Source organism: Puma concolor, chromosome A1 (assembly GCF_028749965.1).
Source record: "Puma concolor isolate L17-30 chromosome A1, mPumCon1.1.hap2, whole genome shotgun sequence".
NCBI classification, from domain to species: Eukaryota; Metazoa; Chordata; class Mammalia; order Carnivora; family Felidae; genus Puma; species Puma concolor.
The window spans coordinates 82,109,796-82,127,223 of NC_141667.1; positions in this window are offsets into that span (position 1 = coordinate 82,109,796).

Sequence of the window (17,428 nt, forward strand, 5' to 3'; positions counted from 1 at the left end):
GGTGTCAAGAAGAAGCAGTAATAGTGGTGGCAAGAGGTGGTGATAGGTGGTGGCAGGTGTTGGTAGATCCTCATAGGTGGTGATACTAGGAGATGGCAGGCGGTTGTAGGTGGTGGCACACAGTGGCAGGTGGTGATAGGTGGTAGTAGGTGGTAACCAGCAGTGGTAAGTGATAGTAGGTGGTGGTAGCAGCACCTGGGGCAGCAATGGTGCAGTACATAAGCAGATAAGGCATGGAACCAATAACTCTTACAAAAGGAGGATGGTTTCAAAGGCAGCAGGAGGCAGTGCCACAGGTTAGGAGTTGGCCAGTGGCATCGGGAACCATGGAAGGTGTCAGAGTTGCCCTTTGATTAACAACTTGGACAATAGGAGCCAGGCAACAGCAGCAGCAGCAACTTGCAGAAAGTGAGAGAAGAGGCCAGAAGAAGCATGGTGGATACCACATGGATGCCGAGAGGACTCACTGTTTTGAAACATTTGAAATATTTCTTAGGGCCCCTCAAAATATCTAAGGATGGAAGAGAAAGTTTTGCAAAACGTTTGAGATCCTATAATACCAAGTGGGGGTCAAAGCAGAGCAACACTTTTTATTACTATTAATATGACCCCATTTTACCCTGAGGTTCATGTGGCCTGGGGAAAAGATAGGTTACATTTCTTAAAAGGCTTTTTACAGCTATGGCTGTTTTTCACTGAAAACATCCTGTTTACCAATATATAGGCTTGAGGCAGGCTAAAATGGTCCTTTCCAATGACTACCTAAAGGTATTTTAAATTGGATAAGGGAGATTTGCCTTCAAGAAACTAATATTGTCTTGTATATGGAATGTGTAAGAAGTAGTAAGCGGGTGACAGTACTGATTTACTATTCTTCTAGAAATGGGACAAAACACTCCAAAGACAAATAATCTTTTATATTTGAAAACTAAGAAAAATAGAGAATAAGTGATCAGTCAATAAAGCATTTGAATATAAAGCTTTTGAATTTGGTTTGAGAATAAGACCTTGAATTCTACCTTCTGCAGAAACACTGGATAAGCTGAGGTTTGGTCCTTCTCCAGTTGTCCTACACAGAGGAGTGAAGGATACACAAGCCTATCCATTCATTAAATCCTTCAATCAAACATTACCTAATTAGCCCATATATTTTAGGGGCTGAGATATGTTTCATATGAATTTATAGAGAATTCAAAGATTAATAAAGTATAATTAATAAAATAGAATTCTTGCCCTTGAAGGACCCAAAGCCCATGGAATAAGTGTGTGTGTATGTGGGAGAGATAGACATACATAAATAGATCATTACAGTACAATGGGATAAATAAAACTATGTGACTATGTGGATATAGGAGTGACAAGTCCTAGGAGTGAATATGTAACACATGTGGATGTGTGACCTTTGAGCTGGTCATGAAGGACAAATGAAACTTTATGAAAGGTTGACAAGTCAGGTAGAGCATTTCATATTAGCACTTGAGAAATTATAGAGAATATTATTTTGGGAGCATGAGCAATAGTTTGGTGTGGCTAGAGCAATAGGAACATGACTGGGGACTGGGGAAGTTGAGGCCAGAAGGAAAGGTTGGGGCCAGCCTGCAAAGCATTGCCAGGCTAAGGGATTTGGACTTAAGCCTTTAGTAGTGGTAACTCATCAAAGGGTTTTAAGGAGCAGAATGACAAGATCAAATTTGGTTAGTTTGGCAGTTGTTTCATTAACACTTAACTGAGTTTTTATTAGGTGCCCAACACTGTTCAGGGGATAAACGGAAGGGTCCGCTCAGGGACCTTACAGTCCTATAGCAGAGGCAACCACAGAAACATGCTTGGGCAATTGTCCACGCAGAACTTACTGGGCTGAGCTCAGCCTGGGTGATTCAGAAGAAGGTCCAAGAGGATGGAAGTTGAATCTTGAAGAAGTCATCTGGATGTGTGTCTCCTACTAGAAAGGAATCTCACAGACTTTTTGAAGTGATCCTGGCACACAGTGTTATATAAGTGTTTGTTAAATTAAATACATTTTAAAAGCAATGGCAAAGACTAATTTGTTCAATGTCTGGAACAGTGCCTTTACACAGTATGTGCATCACAAGATATTTTTTGAAGAATGAAAGAAGGCAGGAAGGAAGGATGAGCTGAGGTGAGGAAGAGTGTTCTAAGTAGAATGAACAATACACACAAAAATATGAAGGTACGAAAGAACAGAAGATGTGTAGCTGAGTATGAACTTTTAATATTGAGGAGCAGTGAGTACAGAGGCAAATGAGGTACTGTGTGGTACTATGCTAAAGGAGGTACTGTATAAAGGGTTGAGATTTATCCTGTCAGGCACTGGAAGCCAGAAGGATTTTTAGAAAGGTGATGCCCTTTAGGTATCTCATTTTGGATACAGTTTGGAGAATGGACTGAAGGAATAAAAACAGATTTTATCATGCTACAGCAATAAAAAGATGTCAAGGAATGTATGGATATGCGTATTCACGATATGGAGTAACTAGAGGTTTGGACATTTATTGTGTAATAAGGATGAGAGAGGGAGTAGAGCAAGGATACAATGCATTTTCTTTCTCGGTTATTCAGGGAACGCACACATAGGCATGCATGTGTACATAGTGTGTGCCAGCATGCTCACATGCATAGAAGCTGGTTGAGGCAAAGTGTTTATTTCGGACATTGTGAGTAGAGCCTCCTGTAGCGCATCTGAGTGTGCATGTTCAGAGGAGTATTGGCAATGCAGATTTGGAATGAAGAAGAGAATAGGGGCCAACATGGGAAGATGGCACACTGAGCACATGCTGCATCTTCCCTTTCTAACCTCTAGAAATAGCAGAAAAAACAGAAAGTAAAATAAATCCAAATCAGCGCTGGGAAATAGAATGGGATATTCTAAGGGACTAGAAATCATTCGAAATCTCTGAGAGATAAAAGCAGATGGATGGCAGTGAAGAAAAGATTCCACAGCCAGTCTAAAATGTGGGCCAAGTGAGAATGGTTTTGAGTGGCTACAAGGACAGAGCCTTCAAAGAAGGGCACCAGAAGGGCCTTCTGGAGCCATGTAAGAATGACTGGGGTATATTGGAGTGGCAAAGTGGTTTTAACACTTTTTTTTTCCAAAAATGGATTTAAGTACAAAAAGATGCATATAGTATAGTGAGATAAGATACAAATAGTTTTAAAAAGAGAAGAAGAGAAAATAACGATTAAAAAGCAAGATGAAGTGTGGTGTATAGTGTATCAAAACTCATGCTATGAAATCCTATGTATTTGCTAAATAGAGTTGGGTCACATATTTGACTACAAACTTTGAATCAATGAGAAAAGAGAAATGGTTTCTTTACATAACTAACAACATACAAAAGGTTAAAAAGAAATTACCTACTTCTAATCTTACACAAGCCTAGCCCATAATTTGTTCATGTTTGCAGGAACCATTGGGTTAGATGGGTTGGAGGAAGTGAGCTACTAGTTATAGCACATCTTCTTGGTGCCAGGAACTACCCCATATGTTTAAATTTCATAATCACAACAACTTTGCTCTTAGTCCAAATTCATTGCGCTTTTCGTTGTCCTTTGCTTCCTCTCAGGAAAAGGTCCTATATATTTTGCTCTCTGCTGAGTAATTATCTGTGCAAAATAAAGGCTAATTCTCATGGTGTGTATCAATAATTTGTAAATAAATCTTTCACAAGATTTGAGTCAAAGGACTTTATCCAAGATTATTGACATAGCTATCCTTTAAGATTACAATGAATTCTGTTGATCCTTGCTATCAGGCAAACCTCAAAATCTTTCTCAGATTGGCCCAACACAAAGCTTCCTGGGATCACTAGAAATTCCTGCTCCAAAGCTTTGTAACTGTTAGAATGCCTTGGCCATGGAATGATGCCCACAGGTGTTCTGTGAAGAATTAGAGCTTATAGAGATGAGCCCGTGTTAATCCAACTGAGTGCAACCCTTGAGTCAATCCACCTGCAAGCTTAAATGAACATTTTAAGGTAAATTTGATTTAACTGCCTAATAATACTGTGCATAGCAAAGGAAACTACAAAACTATAAGGCAACCTACAGAATGGGAGAAGATATTTGAAATGACATATCTGATAAAGGGTTAGTATCCAAAATATATAAAGAACTTATAAAACCCAACACCCCCAAGACAAATAATGCAATTAAAAATGGGCAGAAGGTATGAACAGACATTTTTCCAAAGAAGACCTACAGTTGGCCACAGACACCTGAAAAGATGCTCAAGATCATTCACCATCAGAGAAATACAAATAAAAACTACAATGAGAGATCACTTCACATCTGTCAGATTGGTGAAAATCAACAACATAAGAAACAACAGGTGTTAGTGAGGGTGTGGAGAAAGGGAAACCCTCTTGCACTGTTCGTGGGAATGCAAACGGGTGCAGCCACTCTGGAAAACATATGGAGTTTCCTTAGAAAGTTAAAAATAGAACCACCCCATGATCCAGCAATTGCACTGCTAGGTATTTTCCCAAAGAATACAAAAATACTAATTCAAAAGGATACATGCGCCCCTATGTTTATAGCAGCATTATTTAAAATAACCAAATTGCAGAAACAGATCAAGTGTCCATCGACTGATGAATAGATGAAGATGTGGTATACATGTATGTATATACAATGGAATACTATTCAGCCATAAAAAGAATGAAATCTTGCCATCTGCAATGATGTGGATGGAGCTAGAGAGTATTATGCTAAGTGAAATAAGTCAGTCATAAAAAGACAAATACCATATGATTTCACTCATATATGGAATTTTAAAAACTAAACAAATGAGCAAAGGGGAAAAAAAGAGAGAAAAGGGCAAACCAAGAAATAGACTCTTAACTACAGAGAGCAAATTGATGGGTTACCAGAGGGGAGGTGGGTGGGATAATGGGGATCAAGGAGTGAGCTTGTCATAATGAGCACAGGGTGATGTACGGAAGTATTCAATCACTATATTGTACATCTGAAACCAATATTACATTGTATGTTAATTAATGGGAATTTAAATAAAAACTTAAAACAAAAGTAAAAAAAAAAAAAAACAAAAACAAAACCCTAGTAAACCCTGAAATAGGAAGATGGAATAATTTGGGTGCTATAGCTTTCAAGTATGACTCTCTGACCCTCCCAGATATCCCAAGAGTAAATGGATACACTTTAATATATCCTTTTTCTCTTTTAGCTAGCTAATGTGGATTCTGTTTTTGCAACTAAGAACCCAGTGACATAATAACTGCAGAGTAAAAAAAAAGGAAAAGTAGTAAGATTTATGTTACTACTGTGGACTACTACTACTAATGTGGACATTACCCTGTAATTAAATAATTACTAAAATGTATATAAGTACTGGAAATCCATGTTATTTCCCTAGTGATATTCTTTATTACTATGTTTACTTCCTTATTTAGATTTAAAGTGTCTCATAGACAAGGACATTATCTTCTCATCAGGCAAGTACTTAGGAATATAGGCTCTGTTACCAGACTGCCTCATATGAATCCTTTCTACCCCATTTTTTAACTGTATGACCTTCTCTGTGCGTCAGTTTCCTCATTGGTAAAATGAGAATAATATTTTCATTTCCTTATAAATGTTCGAATTCAATGTGATAATAACCATAAAAGGCTTATTGCAGTCCCGCCAATGTGGTAAGACTTAATAAAGACTAGCTGTCATTATTATCACATCACAGTACAGAACTAGTTATAATGACAGCGATAACCAGTGTGAACAAAGGAGTGGAGGAATGGATGGAAATCACCTCCAATTTTTTTTTTTCAACGTTTATTTATTTTTGGGACAGAGAGAGACAGAGCATGAACGGGCGAGGGGCAGAGAGAGAGGGAGACACAGAATCGGAAACAGGCTCCAGGCTCTGAGCCATCAGCCCAGAGCCCGACGCGGGGCTCGAACTCACGGACCGCGAGATCGTGACCTGGCTGAAATCGGAGGCTTAACCGACTGCGCCACCCAGGCGCCCCTCCAATTCTTTATTTTAAGATTTGGGGATCTTCCCTCAAGTTTTTTTTCTTGTTCACTGGTGGAGCAGTGGTGAGCGTAGAAACATTTCAAACTGTCAACTTACTTTAGCATCCCCCAGGCTTCTTACACAACTCATTCTGGCTGTACTTACTGCCAGCTCCATTTATATATCCTCCTTCCCAAATCTCTTCTATATCTCATTCCCCATGGAAATCATTACAGGCAGTGTTTATGCAAGTCTCCATGGTGACAATCCATTCTCTGGTCTCCACGGTGACACTTGCAAACACTTATAACCTCTCAAATTCATTTTGTTTGTTTACTTGAAATGTCTACTGATTTGATTTATCAGCTTAAGCCATGCATAACAACATAAATCTACATCTTTCTAGGAATAAAAAGAGAGGAGAGAGAAGGAAGTGAAATAATATTTAGGGCATGTTTCATATGGGAATAATCCTTTAAAAGCTGTATGGGGAAACCAAAACCAAAATTTTTACCTCAGTCCTTAAATATATAAGGAATGCAAAATTAGTACGTAAACTTATTTGCAGATTGTCCTTAATGGTAGATCAACTAGAATATCAGTAAATACAAAGATGTGTGATACAAACATCACTGAGTCGATAATCAGAAGACCTGAAATCTAGTCCTAATATTAGGATGACCAACCATCTCAGAACTGAGGGGTTTCCTGGCACATGGGACTCTCAGTGCTAAAGTCAGGACAGCCTCTGGTGCCCTAATTTTCTTCGTGTTATTGAGGGACTGGAAAGATGCACTGTTGTGGTAACTTCCAGATTGGATGTTTTATGGTTCTACAAAGCAGAGCTTGTTGTTTTCCCCAGGAGCATCCAAGTTCATCATGAGGATTGTATATCATGCTTCATTTCCCACTTATAAATGCATATGGGAAGTAAAAGCACATTTTTGTTAGAGCTGAGTATGCTTAGATGTGATAGCCAAGCAGCTGGTCAAGTCATAAACTCTAGCCCAATGACTTAAGTCATACGTATTCTTCTTTTGTGGGTTTTTCCCGCATAACATTTTCACCAAATAAGGAAATCTGTTTTGGAAAGTAGGCAAAAGTGAGTTACATTTATTTTTCAAAGCAACTGTGTTGTTTAGGGGCCACTGTCCTACTATTGCAAAATACATTTTCCCCATCCTGCCTAAGAAAAGATAATAAAATATGCCAGGCCAACATATTTCTTTGCTTCATAGCAAGAGAACAAACAACATGCCAAAAATATAAAGAATTATTCAGAACAAATCTCATTTTTTAATTTTTGCATCACTGGAAGATTTCATCATGTTATTCAGGAATGTGGGAGATTGGGGTGCTAGGCAGAGATGTTTTGAACAAAAGTAATGTATTGGTATTTCCATTTCATAGCACTTGCATGCCCCTTGCAACAATTTCTGTGTGAAGAAATATAATTGCTTTTGCAGAAAGAATATGTACAAGATTACTTTTCCCTCTAAAATGCACATTCACCATGTTAGGGGAGGTTTCTTTCTTCATAGATAATTCTTTTGCAACTTGATGACTTTTTTTTTAATGTTTATGTATTTATATTTGACAGAGAGAGCATGAGCAGGTGAGAGGCAGAGAGAGAGGGAGAGAGAGAATCCAAAGCAGCCTCCATGCTGTCAGCACAGAGCCCAATGCTGGGCTCAATCTCATGAACCATGAGATCACAACCTGGGCTGAAATCAAGATTCAGATGCTTAATTGACTATGCCAACCAGGTGCCCCTGCAGGTGAGGACCCTTATGTGAACCATTTCTCACTAGCACAGTCTCATCATTGATAGGCTTGGGTGTATATTGCAGTTTTATCTTTGTTTATCTTGAAGAATATTATATATGAGACAATGATTATATAGAGAATGATTACAGAAAAAAAGACCCCTAATTATAAATATCTTTCTTAGAAGTCCTTTGGACTTACTCATCTCAGCTTATTCTGATTCAATTTTCCCTAAAACTTTTTCAAAATTAACTTTACTGATTTTTCTTCATTATTATAAAATTAGCCCATTGATTATTCTTTTCTGTACCACGATGATATCTTCTGTCACCCATTCTTGCCCTTGAAGGGGAGGGGATTTCTTCTAGAGCATAAAGACACTAAAATTATGTTACGAGAAGTGATTGATATTAGCAAACAGAGTTTTGTTTGCCTTATCTAGGTGCTACATGCTGAAGAATTTAAGGATCTATCTTTGTTTTCTTGGGCTAGAAACAGGGACAGATCTTGCTGTCCTGATCACAAGGGGCAACAAAGATATCCCGAGGACAGGACAGAGAGTGCAAAAGGAAAAAGAACTTTCCACTCTAAATGGCTGGTCAATTCTGTATGGTCTGAAAGGTAACCTCCATGACAAGAATAAATGAATATTTGGACCATCCTCTGAACCCTTTGTATGTTTGTGATCACCTATGAATAAAATTGGATTCATTCTTGTGATGGGTTACATCTTACAGATATGGGAGGGGGTGGCATTGTTATACTACAATATAGGAACTGGCCATCTAAATGAAATAAGCCCAGACCACTATAATACTGAAGATAAATTATATGCAGACCCAGTCTGAGCTGTCGGTGTACTTGGCAAATCCTCTCATGAAGAGGAACAACAAGGGGTGGGTGTGATCAAGCACTGAAATTTGCAGCATGGGGCTACAAGACAAGATTACAGATAATGTCTCAATAAAAATCTGGAACTATAATGTGAAGGCTTATAAGTATGATTCTACAGATTTCCTACAGAAGATAGAAGAATGAGTGGTATGGACCCCTATGTTATACAATGCAGAATTTAAAGAAGGGTGAATTAGTTCTTTGCAGGATAGAAAGTGTACAAGTGAAATGCTAGAATTGGTGAAAGAACCCATCGCCAGCAAATCTGACCTACCACCTCCAGCACACATATTCCAGGATCCTGGTATGAGTGGTAGGAAAGCAATGAAGCTTGTGCTCCAGAGTATCAGGTCCCAGAGAGCACAAGCTGATGATGTTTGTGGACACTGTAGATCAAGTGCCAGAGAAAGATTTTGAACTGTTGACTGAACACATTTAGGAAATGCTCTAGGGATGGATTATCTCAAAGAGCAGAAAATGGGAAGATTGTGGTGAGATCAGAGGGTCCCATCCTCCACTTAGTCCATGTGGCAAAAGCTGAGAAGGATGCACATTAGATTGTTGGCTCACTCCAAGGCAAGTCTTTGACAGAGATGTGATTGCCAAGGGCATATGCTAAGCCCTGGCCAGCAAGAGCAGATGAGATGCTTTTCAGTTTTATTTCTTAAATTGGTTCTGAAAACTCAGGGAAGGTTGAAATCTGGTTATCAGGAGCCATAAACACCCAGGATCTGGTGGCCTGACTAGGATACTGAAAGGCTTTTAGCGCTTTCTTTCTGCTATCTCCATGTATTCTGAAGGGTGATACAGCAGTTGGACAGTGTGTTTATCTGAGAGAAGCAAAGATTCTCTCCCTCCTGCAAAGTTGAGTGGCTATATCATTTAAGATCCACTCAGAAAACAGAAAGCAGTCTACATATTTCAAAAAGAGGGCATTTTATACAGGAATTTGTTATACAGATGATGAAAGATCTGGGAAGTCAACGGGACTCAGCGAGGAAACCTGTGGATTAGCAACTGGAGAGAGCCCCTACCACTGCCAAATGAGGAGATGAAAGGAGGACATGGTGATCCTGGATCCCAGGGGCTGGGACAACTTGGCAGAAAGAGGAGGTTTCTCTGTGGAGAGAAGGTTGTCTGATGAAAGTTAGTTACTCACTGACTGACAGAGTCTCTCTTGAAGCAGAGAGAAAGGAGGAGAAATACTCTGGCTTTTCCCCTCCTTTTGTCCTCTGGTATTCAACCAGAGCCTCTTATGAGCTGACTCACTCTGAAAAGTGGAAGGAGAAGGAGCCTGGGAAATGTCATTCCCTGGAATATAGAGCAGAAATGAAAAGGGAGGGAGTGGGTTTAGGATAAAACAGAAATATTACCTCCTGCACTAGAATTTAAAGGAATTTAAGGAATTTAAGGTTTGGTTTTATTCTCACAGAAAGGAAGGAAGGAAGCTGTCCGATGCTGGTATAGTGGCTCAAGATATTAGCAGGAAGTCACACTGCTTCTTTTGCTCCACCATTCTTAGTGTGTAGCTTTCATTGTCAATGTCACTTTAGGCCCTGAATGACTGCTGTTACTACAGTTATAATATTCGCTTTTCAAGCAGGATGGTTGGACATGACATAAAGAGGTTTTCAGAAGTCTTGCCCCAAGACTGCCACTTACATCTATTTAGCTATTCCTGTTGGCTAACTAGGCTTTAAATTGTTTTCCAGTTGAGCAAATTTGCCATAGCATTCTGCCTTTAAGGAAAGGGAAGTTTGCATATTGGGGAAATCACGGGCAATTTCTGTCACAGAAAAGGAAAAACTGGCATTTAATAATGAGTAAAAAACACATAGGATAGCTGGGAAGTATCTCAGACACAAGTGCAAGTCTTATGATGCAGAGAAATCCAAGGCAGAGGAAGGAGGGGGAGAGGGCTGGGGTAGATGTGGGAGTTACTATTTTATACAGCTCTGTTCAAATTTGAGTAGAAACCCGCAGAAAGTATTGAACATTCAGTATAGTTTTGACCAACTGTGTTCTCTCTCTGGAAATATAGAATAACTTTCTAGATATTTGGGTACATAAAATAAACATCACCATTCATTAATTCATTCACTTATTATTTTAGGAACTACTTGGGCAGGGACCACACTATATTTCAAGTTTATAGTCCTTTTGGTAGGCTCCTCAATCTCTGGCCCAGAGTTCATAAATAAATAACACGTGAGCTACGTGTATGATTTATTTGCCCTACAGAGTGCTAATGCAGTATTTTTTTTTTTAAAGCATACCAACTGCATACTAACACTAACCCCTAACTGTTAACTGTTAGGAGTTAAATTGTGTCCCCCCTGCAAAATATATGTTGCAGTCTAAACCCCCAATACCTTAGAATGTGACCTTATTTGGAAAAGGGGTTATTGCAAATGTAGTTAATTAAGAGGAAGTCAACTGGTAGCGTGGGGCCTTAATTCAATACTGCTGGTGTCCTTATAAGAAGAGCTACAGACATGCAAAAGGGGAGTACCTGTGACAACGGAGGCTCAGACTGGAGTGATGTGGCTCCAAGCCAAGGAATGGTAAGGATTGTTGGCCATTACCAGAAGCTAAGAAGAGGCAAGAGAGGATGCTATCCAGTTTCAGAGAAAGCATGGTTCTGCTGTTATCTTGATTTGGACTTCTGGCCTGTAGAATTGTGTTAGAATAAATTTCTGTTTTTTAAAGTCACCGGTTTGTGGCACTTTGTTATGGCAGCCCTAGGAAACTAATGTAATAATTAACCCTTAAAAAAACCAGGATATTTTACATAAAAATTCAGATTTCCAGTTTCTCTTGGAAGAGAGCATATCTGTCAACACTGGACTCAGATCTTACATGACAGCAACGGTGGAGCTGAGTAAGCACTATATTCTCCATTTACATCAATTGACTGGTTCACTTTTGCATGGGTCTTACAGGAATTTGTGTCTGTACCTCACTGTCTCTAGCTTTATTTTATGCTTCTGGCCACAGCCTTACTTGATGGACTTGATCACTGAATTCTGTGTTGTCAAGGGGCAATAGGCCTTTACCCAAATCTCAATGGAGATTTCTCTGCCCATCCTATTTAATTTACTATACCCACACACTATTCCCTGCTTAATTGTTCTCCATAGCATTTTATCTATCTATGTATCCATCAATCTACCTACCTATCTACCATCTATCTATCGACCTACCTATCAGTCTACCTACCTACCTACCTACCTATCTATTTATTTTAGCTTTCTTTACTTTTTATTATCTGTTGCCTCTGGCCAAAATACAAGTTCTCTAAGAGCAGATAATTGTTTTGTTCACTATGGTAATTCCAATGTTTAGATCAGTGCCTTGTGTTTGAACTAAGAAAATGGAAAAATATTCCATGCTCCTAGATAGGAAGAACAAATATTGTTAAAGTGTCAGTACTACCCAGAGCAATCTACATATTCAATGCCATCACTATCAAAATAACACAAGCATTCTTCACAGAGCTAGAACAAACAGTCATAAAATATGTATGGAACCAGAAAAGACACTGAAAAGCCAAAGCAATCTTGAAAAATAAAAACAAAGCAGGAGACATCACAACCCCAGACATCAAGCTGTATTACAAAGCTGTAATCATCAAGACAGTATGGTACTGGCACAAGAACAGACACTCAGATAAATGGAACAGAACAGAAAATACAGAAATGGACCCACAAACGTATGGCCAACTAATCTTTGACAAAGCAGGAAAGAATATTCAGTGGAATAAAGACAGTCTCTTCAGCAAGTGGTGCTGGGAAAATTGCACAGAGACATGCAGAAGAATAAACCTGGACCATTTTCTTACACCATACACAAAAATAAACTCAAATGGATGAAAGACCTAAATGTAAGACAGGAAGCCATACAAATCCTAGGGAGAAAGCAGACAAAAACGTCTTTGATCTTGGCTGCAGCAGTATCTTACTCAACATGTCTCCAGAAGCAGGGGAAACAAAAACAAATAGGAACTATCGGGACCTCATCAAAATAAAATCTTCTGCACAGTGAAGGAAACAATCAGCAAAACTAAAAAGCAACCAACATAATGGGAGAAGACATTTGCAAATGACATATCAGATAAAGGGTCAGTATCCAAAATCTATAAAGAACTTGTCAAACTCAACACCCAAAAAGCAAATAATCCAGTGAAGAAATAGGCAAAAGGCATGAATAGACAATTCTCCAGAGAAGACATCCAGATGGCCAACCGACACATGAAAAAATGCTCAACATCACTCATTATCAGGGAAATACAAATCAAAGCCACAATGAGATACCACCTCACACCTGTCAGAATGACTAACTAAAAACTCAGGCAATGACATGTTGGTGAGGATGCAGAGAAGGAGGCTGTCTTTTGCACTGTTGGTGGAATGCAAACTGGTGCAGCTACCCTGGAAAAGAGTATAGAGTTTCCTCAAAAAATTAAAAATAGAACTACCCTATGACTCAACAATTGCACTACTAGGCATTTATCCACGGGATACAGGTGTGCTGTTTCAAAGGGACACATGCACCCCATGTTTATAGCAGCACTATCAACAATAGCAAAGTATGGAAAGAGCCCAAACGTCCATCGATGGATGAATGGATAAAGAAGATGTGGTACATATATACAATGGAGTATTAGTCAGCAATCAAGAGGAATGAAATCTTGCCATTTTCAACTATGTGGATGGAACTAGAGGGTATTATGCTAAGCAAAATTAGTCAGAGAAAGACAAATATCATATGACTTCACTCATATGAAGACTGTAAGAGAAAGAACAGATGAACACAAGGGAAGGGAAGCAAAAATAATATAAAAACATGGAGGGGGACAAAACATAAGAGACTCTTAAATATGGAGAACAAACAGAGGGTTACTGGAGGGGTTGTGGGAGGGGGAATGGGCTAAATGGTTAAGGGGCATCAAGGAATCTACTCCTGAAATCATTGTTGCACTATATGCTAACTAACTTGGATGTAAATTAAAAAATAATAAATAAATACACTAAAAAAAGAGAAAATTTTTACAACAACAACAAAAAGCTAATGGTGAGATGAAAAAGCTGGGGAAAAAGTCCCAGAAATCAACGAATTGAATCCCCACTCTTTTTTGAACCCCTACCTTTTTTAGTACTGAAGGAAACTAAGGCAAAGAGAAGGGATGTGATTTGACAAAGGTCATAAAATTGACTAGTAGCTGAGTGAAGTCAGAATCAGTACCCAGGTTTTCTGCCCTCCCAGTCCAACGATTGTTCTGTGGTTTGGCTTCCTCCCTGCTCACATAGATATAGCATTTGAATCTTAAGTACAGACGTATCAAAATGATGATAGAAAAATGATAGCTTTTATGTATTCCATCTAATTTATTTATCTGCTAAATGCTTTCAGAACAAAATTAAAAAAAAAAATCTTAGTTTCTGTTCCTGATACCTGAAAACGTGACACGAGATTTATTGCCTCTTTCATAATAATTAATACCAGTGATCTAATTGTTATGGTTTAGCAAATGCTTTTTCAAAAAAATAATTCAGTTTTAGAAGAGAATGCAACTAAATTTGGGGCGCCTGGGTGGCTCCTTCAGCTCAGGTCGTGATCACATGGTTGTGGTCATGAGATGGGGCCCCATGTGGGGCATGGAGCCTATTTGAGATTCTCTCCCTCTCCCTGTGCCCCTCAGCCTGTGTGTGTGCACGTGCATGTGCACTTTCCCTCTCTCTCTCTTTAAAAAAAACACACCAAAAAACAGAAGACAATGCAACAAATTTTTTTTCACTGAAGTGTTACTGACATACAATATTCTATTAGTTTCATGTGTACAACATAGTGTTTCAACATTTGTATGTATTGCAAACTGATCACCACGATAAGTGTAGTCACCATTTGTCACCATACAAAGTTAATACAATGCTATTGACATATTCCCTGTGCTGTACATCACCATGAATTATTATTTTATAAATGAAAGTTTGTCCCTCTTGATCCTCTTCATCCATTTTGCACATCCCCTATTCCCCTTCCCTTCTGGCAACTACCACTCTGTTTTCTGTATCTATGACTCTGAGTTTGGTCTAGTTTTGTTTGTTTGTTTGTTTGTTTGTTTAGATTCCATTTGTAAGTGAAATCATGCAGTGTTTCTCTTTCTCTGTCTGACTTATTCTACATAGCATAATACCCTCAAGGTCCATCCATGTTGTCCTGTTGTCACAAATGGCAAGATTTCATTCCTTTATATGGCTCAGTAGCATTCCATTGTGTATGTGTGTCTGTATGTGTGTGTGTGTGTGTGTGTGTGTCTGTGTGTGTGTATGTGTGTATTCCATGTTTTCTTTATTCTCTTATCAATTTCTGGATACTTAGGTTATTTACATATTTTGGCTATTGTAAATAATGTTGTGATAAACATATTGGTGCATATATCTTTTTTAATTAGTGTTTTTGCTTTCTTTGGATATATACCCATAAGTGGAATTGATAGTTCATATGGTAGTTCTATTTTTAATTTTTTAAAGGAACCCCCATTTGCACAAATTGCACATTCTCACCAATAGTCCAATAGGGTCCATTTTTTTTCAACTTCCTCACAAAGATTTGTTATTTCTTGTATTTCTGATAACAGCATTCTGACAAGGATGAGGTGATAGCTCATTGTGGTTATGATTTACATTTCCCTGGTGATTAGTGATGTTGAGCATCTTTTCTTGTGTCTGTTGACCATCTGTATGTCTTCTTTGTACAAATGTCTATTCAGATCCTCTGTTCATTTTTAAATTGGAGTGTTAATTTTTTTTTTTTTTTTTTGCTATTCATTTGTATGAGTTCTTTATATATTTTGGATATCAGTTCCTTGTCAGATACATGATTTGCAAATATCTTCTTACATTCAGTACGTTGCCTTTTTGTTTTGTTCATGGTTTCCTTAGCTGGGCAGAAGCTCTTTACTTTCATGTTGTCCCATTTGTTTATATTAGCTTTTGTTGTCCTTGCCTTTGGAATCAGATACAAAAAATACTGCTAAGATAATGTCGAGGAGGTTATATTTATGTTTTCTTCTAGGAGTTTTATGGTTTTAGGTCTTGCATTCAAGTCTTTAATCTACTTTGAGTAAATTTTTGTTAATGGTGTAAGAGAGTGATCAAGTTTTATTCTTTGCTTGTAGCTGTCCAGTGTTCCTAATGCCATTTATTGAAGAGACTATCTTTTCTTCATTGTACATTCTTGGCTCCTTGGTTAGAAATTAATATGCATAGGTTTTTAGTGGGCACTCTATTCTGTTCTATTGATTTGTATATTTTAAATTTTTTTTTTCAACGTTTATTTATTTTTGGGACAGAGAGAGACAGAGCATGAACGGGGGAGGGGCAGAGAGAGAGGGAGACAGAATCGAAACAGGCTCCAGGCTCCGAGCCATCAGCCCAGAGCCCGACGCGGGACTCGAACTCACGGACCGCCAGATCGTGACCTGGCTGAAGTCGGACGCTTAACCGACTGCGCCACCCAGGCGCCCCATGATTTGTATATTTTAAATTTGTTTTAATGTTTATTTTTGAGAGAGACAGAGACAGAATGCAAGTGGGTTAGGGGCAGAGAGAGAGGGAGACACAGAATCCGAATCGGGCTCCAGGCTCTGAGCTGTCAGCACAGAGCCCAACATGGGCTCAAACTCATAAGCTGGGAGATCATGACCTGAGCTGAAGTTGGACGCTCAACTGACTGAGCCACCCAGATGCCCCTCTATTGATCTGTTTTTATGCCAATAGCAATACATGCCTGATTTCTTGATACTTATATTCTGTATGCCTTGTTAATGAAGTACTAAGACACACACAGACACACACAGACACACACACACACACACACGCACACACACACAACTACATTCCCACCCATAAGGTTTGAAATATAGTATTCTAGAAAGTCAAATGATGGCTTTTCATTAATAACCCATCTAACCTTTATAGAAAAATTCAGTCTCCTTGTTGAAAAGAGAATATCAAGTCACAAAGAGGCCCGCATGTATTCACCACTACTTGTTATTCATTCATTCAGCAACAAGTAATGAGGTTCCACTATGTGCCAGATCTCTCCAATGACTAAAACTAGATAAGGTGCTTGCCTTGTAGGGCTTAAGTTCTAGAGTTATGTTTGCCAAAGGTCCCTAATGGGAGCAATCTCCTTGGGGGTGGGAAGCACTTGCAATAATGCAGATTCCTAACCTGCACCCTAGACCTACAGAATCAGCATCTCAGGCAAAGGATTGGAAATCAAGTGTTTACCAAGCAATTAAGTTCATTTTTATCAGGAAATTTTCATAAACAGTTTTAGAGGGAGATATTGACATTAATAAAGTATTTACACTAATAGATGTGTAGTTTGCAAAGTAAGTGCTATAGAGAACTGTATACAGTGATTTTTCATCGACTATTTATCCAGTATGTATTTATTGAACACCTAATGTGTGCCAAACGCAGCTTTAGGTGCTAGGGATATAGCAGTAAACAAGTTATAAGATCCCTGTTCTCATGAATTTTCATTTTAGTGGGGGAAACAGACAATGAGAAAATACTCAAATGAGTATTTCCCTTTGGGAAGTTTTTCTGTGACAGGTAACCAGGCTAGGAGGATGGGAAGAAAGGAAGAAAGGGGCAAGAGGAAGATGCTGAACTGTGTAGTGCTTCCCTGCCACATTGTGAGCCAAGCCTCAGGGTATAGACAAGGACTCAGATAAGTCTGGGTTGATTTCAGAACAAAGGTCTT